Source organism: Haliaeetus leucocephalus, unplaced genomic scaffold (assembly GCF_000737465.1).
Source record: "Haliaeetus leucocephalus isolate CR32 unplaced genomic scaffold, Haliaeetus_leucocephalus-4.0 Scaffold351, whole genome shotgun sequence".
Classification (NCBI taxonomy): domain Eukaryota; kingdom Metazoa; phylum Chordata; class Aves; order Accipitriformes; family Accipitridae; genus Haliaeetus; species Haliaeetus leucocephalus.
The window spans coordinates 2,118,896-2,137,740 of record NW_010972787.1 but is presented as its reverse complement, the minus strand read 5'-3'; the positions used below and the strand labels follow the sequence as shown (position 1 = coordinate 2,137,740).

At 44.0% G+C, this 18,845-nt stretch overlaps 1 protein-coding gene across 1 annotated transcript in view; it reads right to left on the bottom strand.

Moving 5' to 3' along the window:
* The window catches only part of SAP18 (Sin3A-associated protein, 18kDa), a 21,079-nt gene extending 3,756 nt beyond the window's left edge, over positions 1–17,323 (bottom strand). The window contains exon 1 of the mRNA XM_010572640.1: positions 17,319–17,323. The gene's annotated coding sequence lies outside the window, so the exon portion shown is untranslated. The remainder of the gene's footprint in view (positions 1–17,318) is intronic.
* Between the last annotated feature and the right edge of the window lie 1,522 nt (positions 17,324–18,845).

The following is an 18,845-nucleotide window of genomic DNA, read 5'->3' as shown; positions in this document are numbered from 1 at the left end:
AGGGGAAGGGTGGTCGGCGCAGCCCGGGAGCGGCCCTCAGTCTGCCGGCCGCGGGAGGGGCGGCGGTCCCCGGCGTCCTGGCGGCCCTGTCCCCGCAGCCTGCCCTCCCTTGGCCACTGAGCGGCCGCCTGCTCCGGCCGGGGCTCTGCTGGGTCTGGCAGCTGCCTTACTGCGGGGCAAGCGTGGGGTAGTAGTAGCTGCCTGACAGGACTTGACGTGATTCTTCCTAAAACCTGGGAACGCGTGGGATAGGGCCGCTGGTCTGAGCGGAGTTCCGCGCTCTTCAGGCCCTGAGGTGGCCGGGGTTGGGCTGTGCTGCCGCAGGCTTCTCTCCTCGTTGTGCTCCGTGTTAGACCCACCTACCTTCGGGATCAGGGCTAAAAGAAAAGCTTTTAACAAGCTACTGATGCTGCGGCCTGTTGGAAAAAAAACACTTCTTTCTATACGGAGACAGATTTAAACAGATGTCTAATGTAGGTAAATAATACAGTCAACCACTGTAACTAGCAGTAGATTAAAATAAATGAGAAAGGGGTAAATCATATTTAGAATTTAGCTTTCCTTAATATTACACCCGGGAAAGATCAAATGAGTATGCTTTCCATTTATGGTCTTGTTTTTCCAAGAATAGGATCTTGGACTAGGTTAAATTTGAGTCTGTGGTTGTGCCTTACAAAATAAGTGGGAGAGAGATCTGTGTTTCTGATGTGATAACTTTTTTTAAATGTTGAGAGTTGTTTGTTACTCATATTAGAATGGGGGGGAGGGGTTGTTCATTTGTTTTCACAGAATTCACTTGCGTTATTTCCTCAAGTGCTGTGAATTTATTTCTCATTTCAAGAGTAAAAGAAAATCAAATTTTTCTGTAAAATGATGCAGAAATGTATGTGCTTGCAGGTGCAAAATAAGCAAACATCAGAGACTCATAGAACTGGTGAGGCTGGAAGGGAGCTCTGGAGGAGACTGCCTAGCCCAAACCCCTGCTCAAAGCAGGGTCAGCAAGGGCCGGTTGCTCAGGGCCAGGGCTGGGTGGGTTTTGAGTACATCCAAGGATGGAGACCTCTCTGGGCAACCTGCTCCAGTGCTTAGTCACCCTCACAATTAAAAAAAAAAAAGTTGGTTTATTTTTCTTCTTACATTTAAATTAAATTTCTGGTATCTCAGTGTGTGCCCATTGCCTCTGGTCCTGTCACTGGGCACCGCTGACAAGCCTGACTGTCGTCTTTACTCCCTCCCATCAGGTATTTATACACAGTGATAGGATCCCCCTGAGCTGTCTCTCTCAAGGCTGAACAGTCCCAGCCCTCTCAGCCTGTCCTCACATGACAGACGCTCCCATCCCTTAATCATCCCATTAAGCTATATTTGATGCTGTATTATTATAATGTTCATATATTGCTCATGTAATTTTCTGTTGATACTTGCAGCAGAGTACAGCACAGAGCTATGTGCCAGTGAAGCTGTGTCTCAGGATCCCTGTTCTGCAATGAACTTCTCTGAGTAAGGAGATTCAGGGTGAATTTACATCTGTGTTGGGCTGCTTTCCTAAGTATAGGTTTAGTATCAGGGAGAAAGAACTACAATATATTCTGCACCACGAAAAAAGCGTATACTTGTTCTGGTGTTACAACGGTTGAAGTACCTGTGTTCTAAGGGTGCTGCTGCAGTTTGATTTCACATTTCCAAGCACTGTAGATACATGTTTCCAATGTATTATTTATTAAAAAAATACGTAGGGGAGAAAAAATTATTAAAATATATTCACCTATGAGGTTTCTGTGTATATCATTAAGAAGAAAAAGGGTTATGAGTCCATACTATTAAAAAAAAAGAAAAAAGCTCTTGCAGTTCACCTCTAATATAACCAACAGCATTTGGTTTAAAATGTTGATTTATGGCACACCTATACAAGACAAGAGAACCAACAACCTATTAGAGTTCACCCTCAGTTTTTATGAACTTCCTTTTGTGGTAGCCTGGATAGTATTGTACAGTTTTTAATCTACATTAAGTTATAGCATATCATCATTTTATTACTAAAGGGAATGAGTCAGCCTTGCCACCATTTGCAAGATTTGATTTCCCAGGCAACAATACAGTTTATTACGCTGCTAAAATTAATTGTATCTGCCCTGATAATAACACGCTTTGGGCTCAGTATGTGAACTGCCATTTCCAAAACAAAGGAATTTATGTCTAGAATCAGGTATCATAAAGGAACAGCTGTAAGAAATAAAGCACAGTTCTGCTATGAATCTAAGTAGTTCCTTCTGCTAGGACTTTTTGAGTGCTTTATTTATGTGAAAAATGACCTAGTGTGCTTGAGTTTTAAGTAAATTCAAGCATGACTTAATTTATTATTCATGAACTCTATTAACAATCACAATTTATTTTCACTCTAAAATCTTAAATTCTTATGTTACGTATTTGGAAGAGAAGGTTGAAAATTATTTGGAAATGAAAATGCAGTTATGTGATCTGTAACCTGGACTGCGGGATGCAGGTTTTACTGGAGACGGTGCTGTCTGGTTAAACAAGGCATAACACAGTAAACTGGATTCCCACCAGTTTAGGCTGAGGTCCCACGTGTACCCGAGGTAGTCTAACAGCTCGCTCTTGCCAAAGGAGGGGGATTTAGCTCCTCACTGCCTGTCCTTATTCTCAGTCACGTGAGGGTTTTTTCCCTCCCTTCTGCCAGGTGTGGCCCTCATTAGATTCTTCCAAGAATAAGTTAAAATCCCTAATTTAAGATAAAACTGTCCAGTTGTGGGCTGGTTTTCTGTCAGTTTATTGCATTTGACACTTGCTAAACTGATTCCGTGACTGGTAGACCTGGTGCAAGATGATCAGTGAAAGTGCGTGCGTGCCCAAGAGTAGCTGGGAGATGGAGGGAGAGAATAGGAATGGAATAGGGTCTGTCCCTTCGGTGGTAGTGAGATGGTCGATTGCTTCACCCTCCCTTCACATTTTCATAGGTTTTGGGGGGTGAGGGGTCCCCTCTACTTGTCAGGGTCACTGTGTTCTGTGTACACAGTGTATATATGTGCAAACATATATATAGTGTACGCTGTTGAGAAAATGAAAGCTCCTCACTGAGGTAGTGATGCAGAGTAAGACTGTATATACAAGCAAGTCTCTCACCTCTATTGTTGTAAAGGAGGTACCCGAAATATGAATCAGACATTTTCAGATATGAATGCTTGTAGAGAACTGAGACAAGTGGTCTCAGAAGTGTGAATTGCCTCTTTAAGAATTCTTAACACACATTCCTATTTAAGTGGTTATTTAAATAGCGAACTTCTGTTTATTGGAGCATCTAGGAAAGGTACGAATGAGACAGCGTGTTGGTGCCGTTAGGCTATGGGACTGGGCAAAGCTTCCACAGCCGTTTAGAGAAGAGCATTGTGGGTCAAGTAGCCCGTTGGCCTATGAAACACTTACCATAAGTAAATTGTGATTGAAAGAGAAAAACAAAAGGAGCAGTTGATATTGGGTGACTTAAAACTTTCAGGCAGAACAGAGAAGACGACAGTAAATAAAAAGTGTCCTTGGGAAGACGCAGAAAGGAATGGCACAACTGGGCCTGTGATATCAACCATTGAGGTAAATCTCCAAGAAACTAGAAAAATTTTGACAGATAACCAAGGAGCACGGAGCTCTGAACAATTCAGACCCATGAGTATACTGAATCTCTGTTCAAAGAAGCTGAATTACCCTCACCCTCTGCAGCGTGCTGTTTTCAGGTTCCCAAGGCTCCCAGGATTTCTGGCTTATTGGCTGCATTTGTGAGTTCTTCCTAGCCAGGACTACATATTGCTCCTTAATTTTTCATGATTGTATGTGTATCCCATAAAGCTTGTTTGATAGAGGACTTGGTCTTTATCTTGATTGTGGAAGGTTAAACTACCCTGTTCTGGCAGCAACACAATCATCTTTCAAACATCTTTACAATCAACTGAGTGAGCAAAGTCTCAAATTTGATGGAGCTTCTACTGCAGACCGCCTTGAACTGGTGGTGGAAGAATACCATTGCATTTTCTTTGCAAATATGATTGCTGCTATTTCCTACATTTTGTGTTGTGGTAGCGCCACAGATATGTTTTATGTTCAGAATGCTCTGTGTGCAGTAGCTTTCATTACAGTGTTTTAATTTCCTGTGTTTTGTACCAAAGTTAGTCTGTAGTGGTGCTAGAAAATTATAGTGTCTTCATTTAAGCATTGGTTGTTATTCACTGTCCTATTCTGAACGAGGATGATTTGGGCTCACAAAATGCACCATAACTGTTGGACTTCTGTGCTCCTCGTCAACTTGCACGTGAGCCAGCAGGTGAGCGAGCCGGTGTGGTAAAGGCCAGCAGGAGCAGGCTGTTCCTTTGCCATGGATAAAAGGACTCTGTCACTCTGTGTGAAAACCACGTGGAGACCCGGAGGCAGTATCCTAATTCAGGAGCACCAAGACTTGGCAGCCTGGGAGGAATCTATACTTGTGTATAGATTACCTGTATGTTTTCTTCTTCTTTCTCTGTAAAGTCATCAGAAGGACCACAAGTTAATAAAAATGCCTCGAAGATGATTTACTATTGTACAAGATAGCAAAATTATTTAACTGTTCATGTGACAGTGGCAGGTCAGTCTGCACAGCCTTGCACACGCTCCAGGGACACAGGCGGCGTACGCAAGGCAGAGCCACTGATGTGCCTTGTAAGCAAGCTGCCTCATACTTGCCAGTGTAAGACCTTGTTTAAAGTTGTTTGTGATGTTGCCAGATGTTATCATCCTGCCACTCAGATGGAACTATTCCACATCAGGTGTTTCCTGAAAGAGCATCCTCCGGATGCTTTTTTTTTTCAGTTTCAGAAAAAATGTTTCCAAGAATAATACTTTAGGCAGATGAGTGTTATCACTCATACTTCTGTTATTTTTTGTCCATTTTAAATACCTACTAATACGGGGCAGCTAAATTGTACCTGATGCACCTGGGTGTGCGAGGGATTCAGAGGGCTGTCCACACTGCTCCTGTGCTCTGCGACAGGACTGGACATGGGAACTGGGAACAGTGGGGCTCTTTCTTTTTTTCCTTAGGGTGCTGCTCCCTGCAGTGGGCACCGATGAGGGATGCAGGATGTGACCCTGCCTGCGTCCCCTGAGCAGTGTCAGGAGGGAGCCAGAAAGCAGCTCCACAGCGCTTCAGGCTGACCCAGTGCAAAACTGTTTGCATTCGAAATCAACAAGAGAGTATGTGTTATGTAAGCGAGGTCCAGCAAAAATTGTAATGACTGCTTGAATTTCACCTGGAAGAGACTAGAACAAACTGGAACTTGTAATCGTCAGCAGAGGAAGACAGAATTCAGTTTCGAGTAAAGAAAAAAGTAAATCCTGGTCTGTCATGTGGAGTTATTTTCTTCTCTATACAAATACACATGAAGGTGTGATGGTGAGATGTACTAAATATTCTATTGATTTTTCCTGGAGGAGTAGTAGACTCAGTTACAAAATATAAAATTAAGGAAGAAATGTTGCCAGAATCTAAACCTGGATTTCATTAAAACATGTTGTCATTTGCTATAAAATACATCTGCTACAATGTTCCAGAAATTTTAGACACACAATAGAGTAATAAACTGCTTTTATAACTTGGGTAATACTCTACCATAGATTTTTGATTTCCCCCCTACTGTTTGAATGAAATTACCTCAGTACAGAAACGCTTGTACACTGTAAGGAAGGAATAAATGGGTTGTCATTGCAATAAGTGGAAATTTTAAAAATTGTGTACGAGATGTGTTTTATAGAGAGGACAACCAACATCGGAGGTTTGTCAGCCTGTAATTCACTGCAAACAGTTAGGTCGGCAGCATGGGCCCCTGCCTACGCGGCCTTGTAGCTATGTTTCCCGGTTTTCCTTCACTGGAGCAGCTCCACTACTGGAAGCAGTGGTGGGAAACCCAGTGTGAAGGTTACTGTCATTGCTGGTACTTTCCCCAGTTGTGGGTGTTGCTGCCACCCGTTGAGCTAACTGGTTTGCCCTGGGAACATGAAGGCTGCCTGACCTGCAGCCCCTACGCCGGCTGCTCTGAGGGCAACAGCACTATCCTCCAAACACCCTGCGTGGCAAAGCCAGCTTGTCTCCTCGCAGCATCATCGTCTGCAAGAGATGTCCTTAACATTGTCTTCCGCGTTTCCTGAGCAGACAAATCCCCTCCCTGGCTGCTTCCTGGATTAATGTGATCCCATCCTTGAATACGGCACAAAAGTCTGAGAAGGGGGTGAGTGTCTCCGTCAGATAGACACAGTCCTTCTCATGCTTTGGTGGGACCGTTTCCACAAATAAGCATTAACAGATTAGGTTGATGGTTATTGCAGTATCTTCCCCCAAATATCTGTTCTTTTCCCTTCCCATGGAAGAATAATATTAAATGACTCAAGTATTTTCTCCTAAAGCAGAGGATTCCAAGAGATCTGACTGAGTATATCGAAGTACATATATTTTATATGCAGCTCCCTGGCTATGCTTCTCTTCAGCTTGCCATACATCTCTAGAAGTTTCCAGTCTGTGGCACACACAGTTCCTATTGAAAATAGCAGGTGGATAAAGATGCATCCTGCACACCCAGAACAGATATTTCCTTCTCTGTTTTCTGCCCCAGGATGATGGATCTTAAAGAATCTCCTTGTGTCTGTGGCATTTCACACTGATTCTTTAATGATAGCGGAGCTGTGGATAAATAAATCCTCTCGTCAGCCACAGTAAGAGGCATGTTTTATTTGGCTTTGTTCGGGGGCTCACAGAGCCCCGCAGAAGGTTTATGAAAGCAGTGCATATCCTTTGTAACAAAGGCTGATGTCGTGTAAGCCATTGCATGTGTCCTGCCTCTAGAAGTATCATCATAAAGAGTCGAGCAAAACTTTTCTCCAAAATAAGTAGTTACATGTGGCAAGCCTTGTCGAGCACAAAGCAAAGCCTCAGCACCCCGAGACAGCTCAGCGACATTGCAGAAATATCTTTTGTGGCTCAACATGCAGGTCAGAAAACACAATTCTTTAACTTTTTTTTGTCTTTTTATTTTTTTTCCTGAGTGGTCACTTATGACCAAAATGTTCTGGCTGCCATAAATTACCTGCAACATTTTGAATAGTGCAATATAAAACCAAATTATTTTCTGAATGCTATGTTGTATGTATTGCAATATCAATTGGCTCGATGTTTTTTAAAGAAAGGAAATGTCCGTCACTGGGAATTTACAATATGTGAAGTTTGAGTCCAGAATGAATTCTGACAGCTTGGTTACCATAAGCTCCTCAGAGACACAGTGCTTAGTGGAAACACTGACATAATCTTAATGATAGTGGCGGGAATAGTGCCAGTAAAACAGAATGTCCTGTAGGCATAATGTAAGGCAGAATCACTTCAGCTCCCCAGATCACAATAGCTTTGAAAGAAAAGTTGATAGAAAATTTGTGCACGCCTGTTCCTTTGACCAAGAAAGAATAATCTCTGTGTGTACTGCTGACTATTGTTATCAGCTGTATTATATTCCATTTTGCACATGGCAAAAGGTGCTGGGGAAATTTAAAGCCCATGTTGCAAATCCATGAAGTCTTGCTGCAGAGCAATGGAGGCACGTTGGGGTTGTAAATGAGCGATCGTAGGGGCATGGACAGAGGTGCACACTGCAGCCAGGGTGCTAGCGGGAAGAAGTCGCTGCTTTTACATTTCTTGCCGTTCCTTCCCTGTCAGCTCTCTTGGCAGAGTCGGTCATGATGAGCTCTCCGCAGACTTATTACAATGAAGCAGGTTAGCAAAGACTTCATGCTTAAATTGCTTACAGTAATCTCATTGCGCTTGCCTGGAATGGGCAAGGAAGAGTTCACACAAGTAGCTGTGCTGGCACATCAGTGGGCCAGAGGGGATGGTGGTGAAGGACGTCCTCTTGCAGCGGTTCAGCTGGAGTCAGAAGATGACATCTGTCCATAACCTGGTGCTTTCAAATTCCAAGCTGTACCATGTGACATTTTATGTGACAGCATGACAGACTGTGACATTTCAGATTGCTGTGAGCAGTGCTTTTATTTTGTGTTCAGAAGCTGTATAAGAAAGCGCTGCACTCCAAAACATAAATAAGTGCCTCACAGAATTGCTGGGGGGAAATTCTTGCAAATGAAGAAAGGAGAAGGAAAAAAAGAAACTATTTAAAAAGAAGTGGATTGGAAAAAAAAAAAAGACCTTAGGTTGACATTACTTCACAGTCAGTTGTATGCTTTCTTACCCCTGTTACAAAGCTAAGAATAAATCAGATTCATTTCTTTAAAACTTCAGGGCACAGAAGAGCAGGATAAATGGCTCTTCTATACCTCTTAGATTAGATTTATTCAATACGAAGCAAGATAAAATATGCTCTGGTGTTTTGTTTGGGCTTGAGAAATGCAAGGGCATGATAATTACCAGCTGATACACCAATTTAATGCAGGTGTTCAGATTTTTAAAAGACCATTATCACTTAATGTTACCTTTAAAAAAGAGATCTCAGATCTTTCAATGGAACAAATACTAGAAAAAGAGACACCATTATCTGAAAGGAGGTGAAACAATCAAATACAAGAATTGCAAAAATTCTGTTACTAGAGGTAGAATAGATTCTCTGCTTGTTAGAGACAAATGATTAGCTAAGCACGAAGGTTTGAAAATATAAAAGTGAAATATTAAGAACACAAGGCACAGTTATTGCTAAATTCTTACATACAAATTCTGATGTATGGGCTAGATCTTAAAATGCCGTTAAAGTACAGCAGTCTGGCTGCTGATCACTTGTTTCAGCCTTGGGTCTGGCTTCACCCGAGAAAATATATGGAGCTACTACTTCAGCCAGTAACATGAATGAGATTCAGAAAGGATTTTAGCCAAGACCAAAGATGAAATGATACACTGTAGAAGTCACTAATTGATTTCTGATTAGAAACCATGAAGACTAGTCAGAATGAGAGATTTATGAGTGTTCATCCATCTCGGGCTGCAAATGGAGCAGGAAGATTTGTGTGTTTGTGTTAATCATAGAATGGTTTGGGTTGGAAGGGACCTTAAAGATCAGCAAGTTCCAACCCCCCTGCCATGGGCAGGGACACCTTCCACTAGACCAGGTTGCTCAAAGCCCCATCCAGCCTGGCCTTGAAACATAGTTGTAGTTCTTCTTTGAACTATGGCCAGCAGAAGCAAATGATTTGGTGTACAAAGGCATTACACATTTTTCATTATGTTTAGACAGGAGAGGAAACCTTTGGTCAGTCACGGAGTTCTTGCTCCATTTGCACTCAGGGATGCCTGGATTTGGATGAACACTTTTTCATCCTACATTCTTTGAGAATCTAAAGTTGGTAATTTTTGGTGGTGTCAGTGGGGGAAGGCCACCAAGAATGGGCTGTGCACCTGCTTCTGGGGGCTCTGAAGTTTATCCTCCTCCTGCTCTCTGCAGGATCTGAGCTGTACAGCTCCTTTAGCTCTGCACACACTGGATGCTGACAGCCGAACTGCAGGAGATTTTACAGTTTCTTCAGGCTGCTTGAACGAGTCGTGGCTTCTCGCTGGGACAGAAATCCCATCATCCCAGCCATCAGGATCAGGGTTGTGAGTGGCTTTATTGGAGACTAGCTGGCAGAGATAATAGATGGTATAAGACACTTGAAAGCAGCTGGTCCTTGGCAGGTTTAAAAAATGTCAGGTGCAAGTGTTATTAGTCCTACCTGTGTGTCACTGATGGAGCATGAGCAAGGCTGCGGGGACGCTGCTGAAATGTGGGAAATTATACTTTGTGTGCGCTATTTCCTGGCCCAGCCAGGAGCAAAGCCAAAGCTATGACAAACAGCAATGCAGTCTTTTACTCATATCATAGCTTTTCAAAGAAGATTCCCAGAAAAGATGAATCCTGCTTTCCTGACCATAACAATGCATATTTAATCCCAAGCTACCTTTTTTTGCTGTCAAAGTATAAACAAGCCCTCTGACTTCTTGGGAAGGAGCGTGCAGAACGCCAGGCTCTCTGCCTGACGGACATGCGAAAACCTTCGCTTGCTGGAGCACCGTAGCAGAAGAGGGGTGAGACAGACACGGCGCAGGCGGGGTGTCTGTGTGCAGGGAACGTGGCTGTGGCAGGTCCCCGGAGTTTGCTAAATGGCGCCGAGGCGTGTGCCTGTCCTGCCACACCAGCACCACCATAGGGGACAAACTGGGACGTTAAACTCCCCTCACTAAATAGACCATTCAGCTCTTGCGCTGTCCTCATTCAAGTAAATAACATGTTTCCTCCCTGAAATTATTTTGCATTTCCCTGAAGGGTTCTTAAAATATCTGCGGCATAAAGCACAAAGGAAAAACTGCTGGAATTTGGTCCTGCTGAGGGTAAGGTAACAATATGAAGGATATGAGGCAAGGTAACATTTCATTGTGCTTTACTAGTGCTTGTAATTTACATCTCATTCCTTTCAAGGCCTCTGCTGGTAATATTTCCTTCTTCTAAGAATAGAGCTTAAAGGTATTTTAAGAATTCTAGTTGTCATGCAATTAATAGCGTAACACTTTGTTCTGAGTAAAAAGACTTGCTTGTTTTGAGCAGTAACAGTATTTTGCATGTAAAAAAAGGGGAATGGGGAATGTTTTATTGCCAGCACTTTTCCTTACGCGGAGATGAATCACTTACATTCTTGGCAACCAAGCTCAAATTCACAAGAATGCTCAGTTTGATCAACTTCCTTCAAAACACTAAGCTCAAAGTAAAGAGGAAAAAAGAGAGAAAGAAACTGGGATGGGCTTGGATGCGGAAGACATTACAAGATGGACATCCAAGCAGGAAGACAATAAATCTAGTGTACAGATTGTTTTGCCCAAAGCAAGTTACTGATTTGCTGTTACAGGAGGGTCCAGTCTAAATTAAGAGAATACTGGAAGGGAAAAAAAAACCAAGGAGGAAAAGAGCCAGAGAAAAAAAAGAAAACCCTGCCGATCTGGCAGACATGGCGGATGTTGTGTCAAACATGAGTTTATTTGCTAACAAAACAATGTGAATTTTCAAGAAAAATTACCACCCTTCCCTTCAGAATGGAAGATTGTGTTGAGAAACAGAATACAAGAATACGGTTAACGTAGGCATGAGGAAACTGCCCGTGTTCAGGCTGTAGCTTCATGTGACAAGGGCTGAGGGTCGTGGGGGGCTTTCTTTGGCAGCAGTGCAGGGTGAACCAAGCCGTCCCCTGGCTGGTTCCTCCTCTCCACCTGTGCAGTGGATCCCACTGAGAAAGAGATGGCACTGAAAATGGTCTCTTTTTGTTTTATTCTAATGGATTCTTTTTCACCTGGATCAGTTCCCCGGGGACAGTTCACCCAACAGCCACCCATGGCACTGCACAACATACCCAAGCAGCAGTGAAGAGGATGACAAGGGGAAGGAGACATGGCGGAGGGGGAATGATGAAGCTAGACAGGCATCCCTGCTGCTACTGTGCCACCCCGGCCATGGTCTTCAGCACAGCACCAGTCTAAGGCACATTTGGCCCTGCTGCTCACTTCTACTCAGAGACAGTCAAATGGCAGCTTCAGTGAGACCAGCACAACTGCTTGTTGGCTGAAGTAAAAATAACCCAAGCAAAACCCAAAACATTATTTAGTGTGGAATCCCCCTTTTTCTAGGTCACCCTGTGGTCACGTGAACAGCTGTGCATTGGTATAAAAGCATGACTGTGAGGAGTGGTGGAAGACAAGGAGGGAAGTACTGCTCCCCAAAATTAAGCATTTCTTCTGCATATCTCACTTGGTACCTTTTGATTTCCCCCCACTCTTCACCCCAGTGCTCTTCCACCCCACACCTGCGGTGCAGCACCAGGGCTGCAGCAGGGCATAGGGCAGCAGCACCGCAGGATGCTTGAGATAAGCGTGAGTGTGTCATGCCCTGCAGCCAGCATAGGGCTCCTGTGCTTCTGCCCCAAAATATATGTTCACTTAGTGAGCCTAGTATGGGGGGGGATAACTGGGGAAGTATGAGAAGGTAGAGGCCCAGGAGGGCTGGGCCAGGCCACAAAGGATGAGTGCAACTCGAAGCAGGACCCAAGATACTGCAGCCGTGTCGGTGTCTAATACCCTGGGCATCACACAGTTGCTGTTGTGTGTCTTCAGGATCCTAGTTTCAGCATGTTGCCTGCTTCTGTCATGCTCTGCAGTGCCCATGCAGTAAATCCAGTAGTTCCTCTCTGATACTGTAATCAGATATGTTGCTTACATGTAGTAAATCCCACATTTTGGGGACGCTGTGAATTTACTGTGTATTCACCAAGCAACCGCATTCCATCCATAGAATAAGATCAGAGCTTCCTGGTCCGGTTTCCGCCACACAGATTGTACAATAGGTCAGCACAGGTCCTGGGGATATGTCCAGGTTTTCCACACGTGTAGCCTTCCTATCCAAGTTACAGTACAGATAATCCCAAAAATCTGTGCAGGCAATTTTTCTAGGCAGAAAAGGAAAACACCTAGCAAATCTGGACACAGGTTAGCCTCAAGTCAAAGCCTCCAACACAACATGAAACACTAGACCAAGCTTCCAAGGAGAAATGTGTGGAATTTTTGCACTGGAGTTTTTAAGACTACACAAAAATCTGCCATAGTAAAGAGGGACAGCCTAAACCAGATCTCTCCCAGCCCTACATTGCTGTGATGCCATGTAAGGAAGGACTGGTGTGACTCTCCCCTGCACAAAGAATGGCAACCACAGTCTGTTCTCTGCTCTGCAACCTGCTCTCACTCTCCAGCCTCTTGCTGGGACCAGCACGAAATCCAGGACAGACACTACTCCCAACCCAGCAGGACTGGGCGCTGAGAAAAGGGAGATTTGTATGCAGTGAGTCTCTGTATTCATGCATGAGAGAAATTGTGGTGGCAATGGTGTTCTCTCATAGTAATGCAGAGCAAGACGGAAACGTGATAAAGGGGTTTTTTAGGATTAAAATAAGCAGAACAAGAGCCAGTTGTTGTTTTGGGGAAAAGGAAAGCAGTTGCTGTCAAAACGTTTCACCGACTTGGCAAAAATGCCAAGCTGGCCCTGCCTGCAGCATACATGGACTTCAAAGGGCTTATCTTGAATAAGGATTAGAGGGAGCCAGATCACTGCTTCCTACATGTATTCAGCTGAGGTTAAATGATATGCAAGGCTATACCCCAAGGGTGCATTTTCCTTCTGATGCCAGCCAAGTTGCTGACTCCTCTGCCTGCCAGTTTGTGGGATCAGTCTTGCTTTAGCTGTGTACACCCAGAGGCAGCTCAGTTCTGACCCAGCACCAGGAAGAGTGGGTCACACTCTCACAACCGGTCGCTTCAGGAGTGCTGCTCCACAGTGGGAACGCTCTCAAACAAACGGTCAGGCCCCCGCTCCAGCGGTGAGCCAGCCGCTCAGGAGGGGTGTGTGGTTCTCAAACAGGATGCAGGCTGAATAACCCTCCATTCCTGAAGAGGGTGGTCCCCGAAGGTCAGGGCTGCCTTCAATGGTGTGGCAGTGCGAGAGGAAACTGCCTCAGAGGGTGCTTTCATAATGCTCGGACTATGAATAAATTCAGCCTGTTGTACGCTGGGTTCCCAAGTGTTAGTCATCAAAAATGTGAATAGGAGAATAAGGTTAGGAAAAGAACAATTCTCCAGCTGAACTTTCATTACAGGATGAATAGGGGTCCTCCTCCCCCCACTCTGCTTTGATTTCAGACAAAGGGCTTTGCATCCCATGTCGGAGTTCTCTTTGCTGCCTGGAAGGAGTATATGGATGTAGGTGATGATACAAACCTGGTAGGGCCCAGCTCACAGAATCACAGAATACCTGAGGTTGGAAAGGACCTCTTGAGGTGATCTAGTGCAAACCTCTGCTCAAGCAGGGACAGATAGAGCAGGTTGCCCAGGACCATGTCCAGTCAGATTTTGCGTATCTCCACAGATGGAGGCTCCGCAGCCTCTCCAGGCAACTTGCTCCGGCTCTGAACGGACCGGCAATGACCAGAGACCTAATGTCAGTATAGATCATTCTGGCACTTTCCACCTTCATGGTAAATAATTAAACAAAAGTACAACCTTAATAAATGTACTTGATATTCATTCACTGACTCTGGTTCTGGTGAGATGGGGTATAACGATGTGGGCCAAGGCTGATCCATACTTTACTCAGTTGTATAATTATGAAAAAAAGACAGTCAAAGAGAGGGTTGGGTTCTACATGGGATTAACACACTGTGGCCCCACGGGAACTCTCCCAGTTCATGACAGAAGCGACCATTACCTCAGTCAATGCGCTGTGCTAATTTAGTGGCAGGAGGGCCAAGGGCCTCTGAACCTGTTACAACAATAAATCCAGAAAAACAATGGAGATTTTTCATCCTTTAAGACACAGAGAGTTTTCTGAGAATATTTGTCCCTTTAGCTCCAGAAGGTGAGGGAACAGACAGGGTTGTGCTTTCTGTTCCCATGCTTCTGAGCCAGCACTTTGCCCTGACTGTCACTGTTACCAGGGCATCTTCTCAGTTCTGGCAGGAGATCTTATCTGAAACCTTAATTGAGGCACATTTACACTATCCAAGGCAGTTTTATATTGCTCAAGCTAAAGTCACTGAAATGTTTTAATTAGCGAGCAAACACAGTCTGTCGCTTTCCTCTGTGTGACGCACAGAAATCTGTCTGCTTCCTCCCCGAGTACAGTACAGCATGTCTAAGCCACTGGCTACTATAATTACGATGGGGTAAGCATTTATATTGGTACTATAAAGGTGAACTGAGTCCTTTGCAAATACAAAAACACTAATCTCATTCCCAAAGAATTCAGAGTCAAACATGGTCAAGAAAAATCACAAGGCAATTGTCTCGAGGGAAAAAATGGATCCTGCGGAGACCAAGAATCTCAAGGGCAGGAGGTCTGAAGGGCAGATCTGGAGAGGAGGAGTCCTGGGCTGAATGACTGGATGCCACTCAGAAACACTGAGGCTTCTTTCCTAATCTGCCATGAACCTCACAGATGACCTTCAGGAGTCAAGGAATCTGTACACGAGTTCTCTTCCCTGTAAAATTGATATTACTTCAACTCATGCAGCTACCAAAATAAAGGCAGGCTACAGAACAGAGGAGACAAGAAGTATTGTGGCAAGAGAGGATCAGGAGGCACACAAGAAGCAAGAGAGAAAACGGGAAAAGGAGAGAAAACCTCTGAAGAGTGAGGAGGCAGAGACTCAATGACAAGATAAAGAAACAAGATGGTATCCTTCAAGTGTGGGGGAGGAGAATGTAGATTAACAACCTTTCGGTTAGGCTAAAGGGAGTACAGAAGAGCCTGAAGAGTAGCTGTCAGCGAATTACAGTAGCTGAAGCAGGTAATGGCCAGAGCATAGAGAAGAATTGTAGTCATGGTGATAGAAAAGCAAGGACCACTTCAAGAAGAAGAAGATACTGAGATAGAAACCAAAAGCTTCAGATTAGGCCTTTAATGAGAGACTGGTTATATGAAAGAAAATGAAAGAAGAGAAAAAACCCTCCCCAAACCCAGAAAAAAATAGAGGAAGTACTGAAAGCAGATTTAAAGAGAACTGATACTTTCATATTGAAAAACATCGATTTGAGGCAGAATGAATATGTAATAGCAGCAAGAACTTCAGGAGAAGAAATTAAAAAACCTACAGGGATATGAAATTGGATAGTCATGGACAGAATAGAAAATCATTTCCCCACCAGAGAGGTGCAGGCAGAAATGATCGGGTGCATTGGGGAGGAGGGTGGAACCATCAGCAGTGCCATGTTTCAGGGGCCACCAGACAAACAGCTCCAGCTACACCAGTACCGATGTTTGGTGTCACCCACGCTGTGCAGACACCTCCTCTCATTTGCTGAGATGAGGATTTACCATGATGTTTCAAATGGACACAAAGCGAACAACAGCAACAACTGTGAAATCCCAAGTGGCCAAGAAAACACTCGTCGCACACACACACAGCCTTTGCTTGCATTTCACAACATTGCACAAGGCTTCTTAAAAAGTAACTTCTAGATTTGCACACCCATATCGCTATGTACCCAGGGGATGGCTAAACAGATCTGGTGTGCATAGAAATTCATGACATAGCCTAAGCCTGACCTCTTGCTACATACACACCAAGGGGTTGGCATTGCAGAGAGCATTAGAGCATCTGGAGTTATATGCGATTATATGAGAAGAGGAAAAGAGATGGAGGAGCAATTAGACTGATTTTGTTAGGCTAAAGGGAGTACAAAGGAGTGTGGAGAGTAACTGTAAATAAATTACAATACCTGAAGCAAGAAATGGCCCGAGGACAGAGAAGATTTGTAGTCATGGTGATACAAAAGCAAGGGCCACTTGAGGTGTTTTGCATGCTGTCATAAGATGCTGCTTTAAAACAATTTGTTGTGACTTCTGTGTCTCTATTCACTTTGATTCACAGTATAATAATATTACTATTCATGTGTTTATCACATTCCAAGACTTATAGAAGACTTTACTCAGTTAAGTTACAGACTCAGAATGATGATTCTCATTATAACCAAATTCTGTATTTTAATTATTTGCAAATCACATATTTCCCAGCCTGCAGATTTAGTGACTGGTGATGAATAAAAGTTACCCCTGACATTCAGAGCCTTTTTTCTTTAACCACAGAGTTGAGATTTTATGAGCTCTAGCACAGTATGCAAAGGTAACATACAGCAGAGACTGAAAAAAAATAGCTAAAAATTGAAAGCATGTTTAGGACTGCTGTGGAGCTTTTTAGACAAGCAAGTGTGTATTCCTGAAGTGAGCTAAAAGCAGTGGCTGGTGTGGGAAGAAAGTTCAAAATAGATGTAGGTTGAAAGACTGTGTGGAAGACCAGGAGACGCTCAGCGATAATGATAGTCATCAAATGGGAACATGCGGTGGTGAAGCATTTTTAGAGTGGAAAGTCTTTCAAGTTTGGATGCTGTTTTCATGCTATATTATTCTGTGATGATATTCTAGTAGAGCATCATGGACAGTTGGGTTTTTTTCACAGCCTCCTACGTAGGGTCTCTCAGAATTTTCCCCAGCAGCTTTTCAGGGGCTGTAATCCTGAACGCGATTTCCATAAAACTTTATCTTTAAAATGGACATGTGGCACATACGGATGACAAGTCCCAACATGCAATTTTCTGTTTCTACTGCAAAGGCCAGGCGATAGTTACCCCACCTTCCATCCTGCTTGTGATTATAGCAACTGATCCATAGGATTCAGGCCAGGTTATTTTATTCATGCAAGTCACTCACCTCATAGACAATAGTAAATACCTTCTCTCGGTTTTCTGGTGTCCTTTGCTGATAGAGGTATGTAAACAAGCACAAAGCACACAGGATCTCAGCTGCCAGAGTACACAGAGGTGTGACTGTAGTTTTGCCTCTACTCAGTATCTTTCTCTCTTCCCCCAAGAAAATACGTGAGGTTTGTTGACCGGAGCTGCTTTGAGATGCCTTGCCAAGTTGTATGTTATCCCACTTCCTTCCTGCAGGCAATCCAAACAGGGGAGCCTTCCCCTGGAGCCCTGCCCCTCGCAACTGCTCAGCTCTCAGGCCCTCTTACAGCACCAGAAATGTGGTGGCCGGGTGCTGGGCTCAGCAGAAGCTCTGAGAAGGTCCCACCTCTGTGGGCAGACCTCGAACAGGAGCGTGCTGCAACCCCACTGTGCTCTGAGCTCAGGAGATGCTGCGAGCCAGTGGCTGCCACCTCGCCTCGCTGCGCTGCGGGGCTGCTCTGCGCCGTCTTGCAGATGTGGCAAGTATGCCAACGTAAGGCCGGCTCAACTGGCACGGTCACCATGAAAAGCCAGTTTATTTAGGAAAATGAGACACAGCAACAGGCTTACAGCACCACTGGAAAATTACTGTGTGTCAAAGAGAGGCGAAGCGGCGAGGGTCTGAATTTCTGCAGACAGTCTACGGCAAGACCAAAGTCTTACAGGTTTCCCCTAGAGCTTTGTGTCTGGGCAATAGCCTGGAACCAAGAAGTTGGACATCCCCTCTGACTCTTCATGTTTTGCATCCATTTTAAACTTTTTCTTTACTGACAGTGTGATCTAGTTGCTGATTGTGGTTCAGGAGATGAGGATTCGGGTCCTGTCTTTGCCGTTGAATTGCCGTGTTCCTTGTGAACGTTCAATGCAGCCTAGCTGTGTTTCTCCATTCAACTTCTCTGTCCATCTTATCTGTAGAGATGTAATCTCTGCTCTGAAGAGGTGGTCCCTTATTACGTTGGGGGTTTTTTTGAGAGCAATTGCAGCCTCCCCATGCACCATCACATATAGCAAGACTAACTGATACTTGCCCCATGCTTCTCTGGAATGTTTTCATTTAGTACCCGTTCCATACATGTGGTTGCCTTGCATTAGCATGGTCTTACTTCTGTTTCTTTTTTTAATTTATGGTCACTTCTGTCACCTACTTCCCACAGTCTTTGATACAAAAGCAGACTTTTTAAAAACAGAGGTATAAATAGATTTTTTAAAAACTCACCACTTCTGTCTATAGCTGACATCTATCCCTGTTTCCACTGTGGCCTTATTCAGTGTATCTAGACTATATGAAGACACATAGTTCAATCTCTTACGGTTTGACTTCCATGCTTTCTATTGGCTCACCCTTTTTTCCTTGTGCGTTACTGATGTCAGTCTGCAATCTGTCTGGATCTATTCCTCTGCACTATGTGTCTTCTTCCTATCCATGGTTGTACTTCCTTGCCCATCTGTACTATTATTTTAATTTTCTCTGAATACACATTAATAGTACTTCTGAACACATGCCAGTGCCCATTTTTCTATCCCT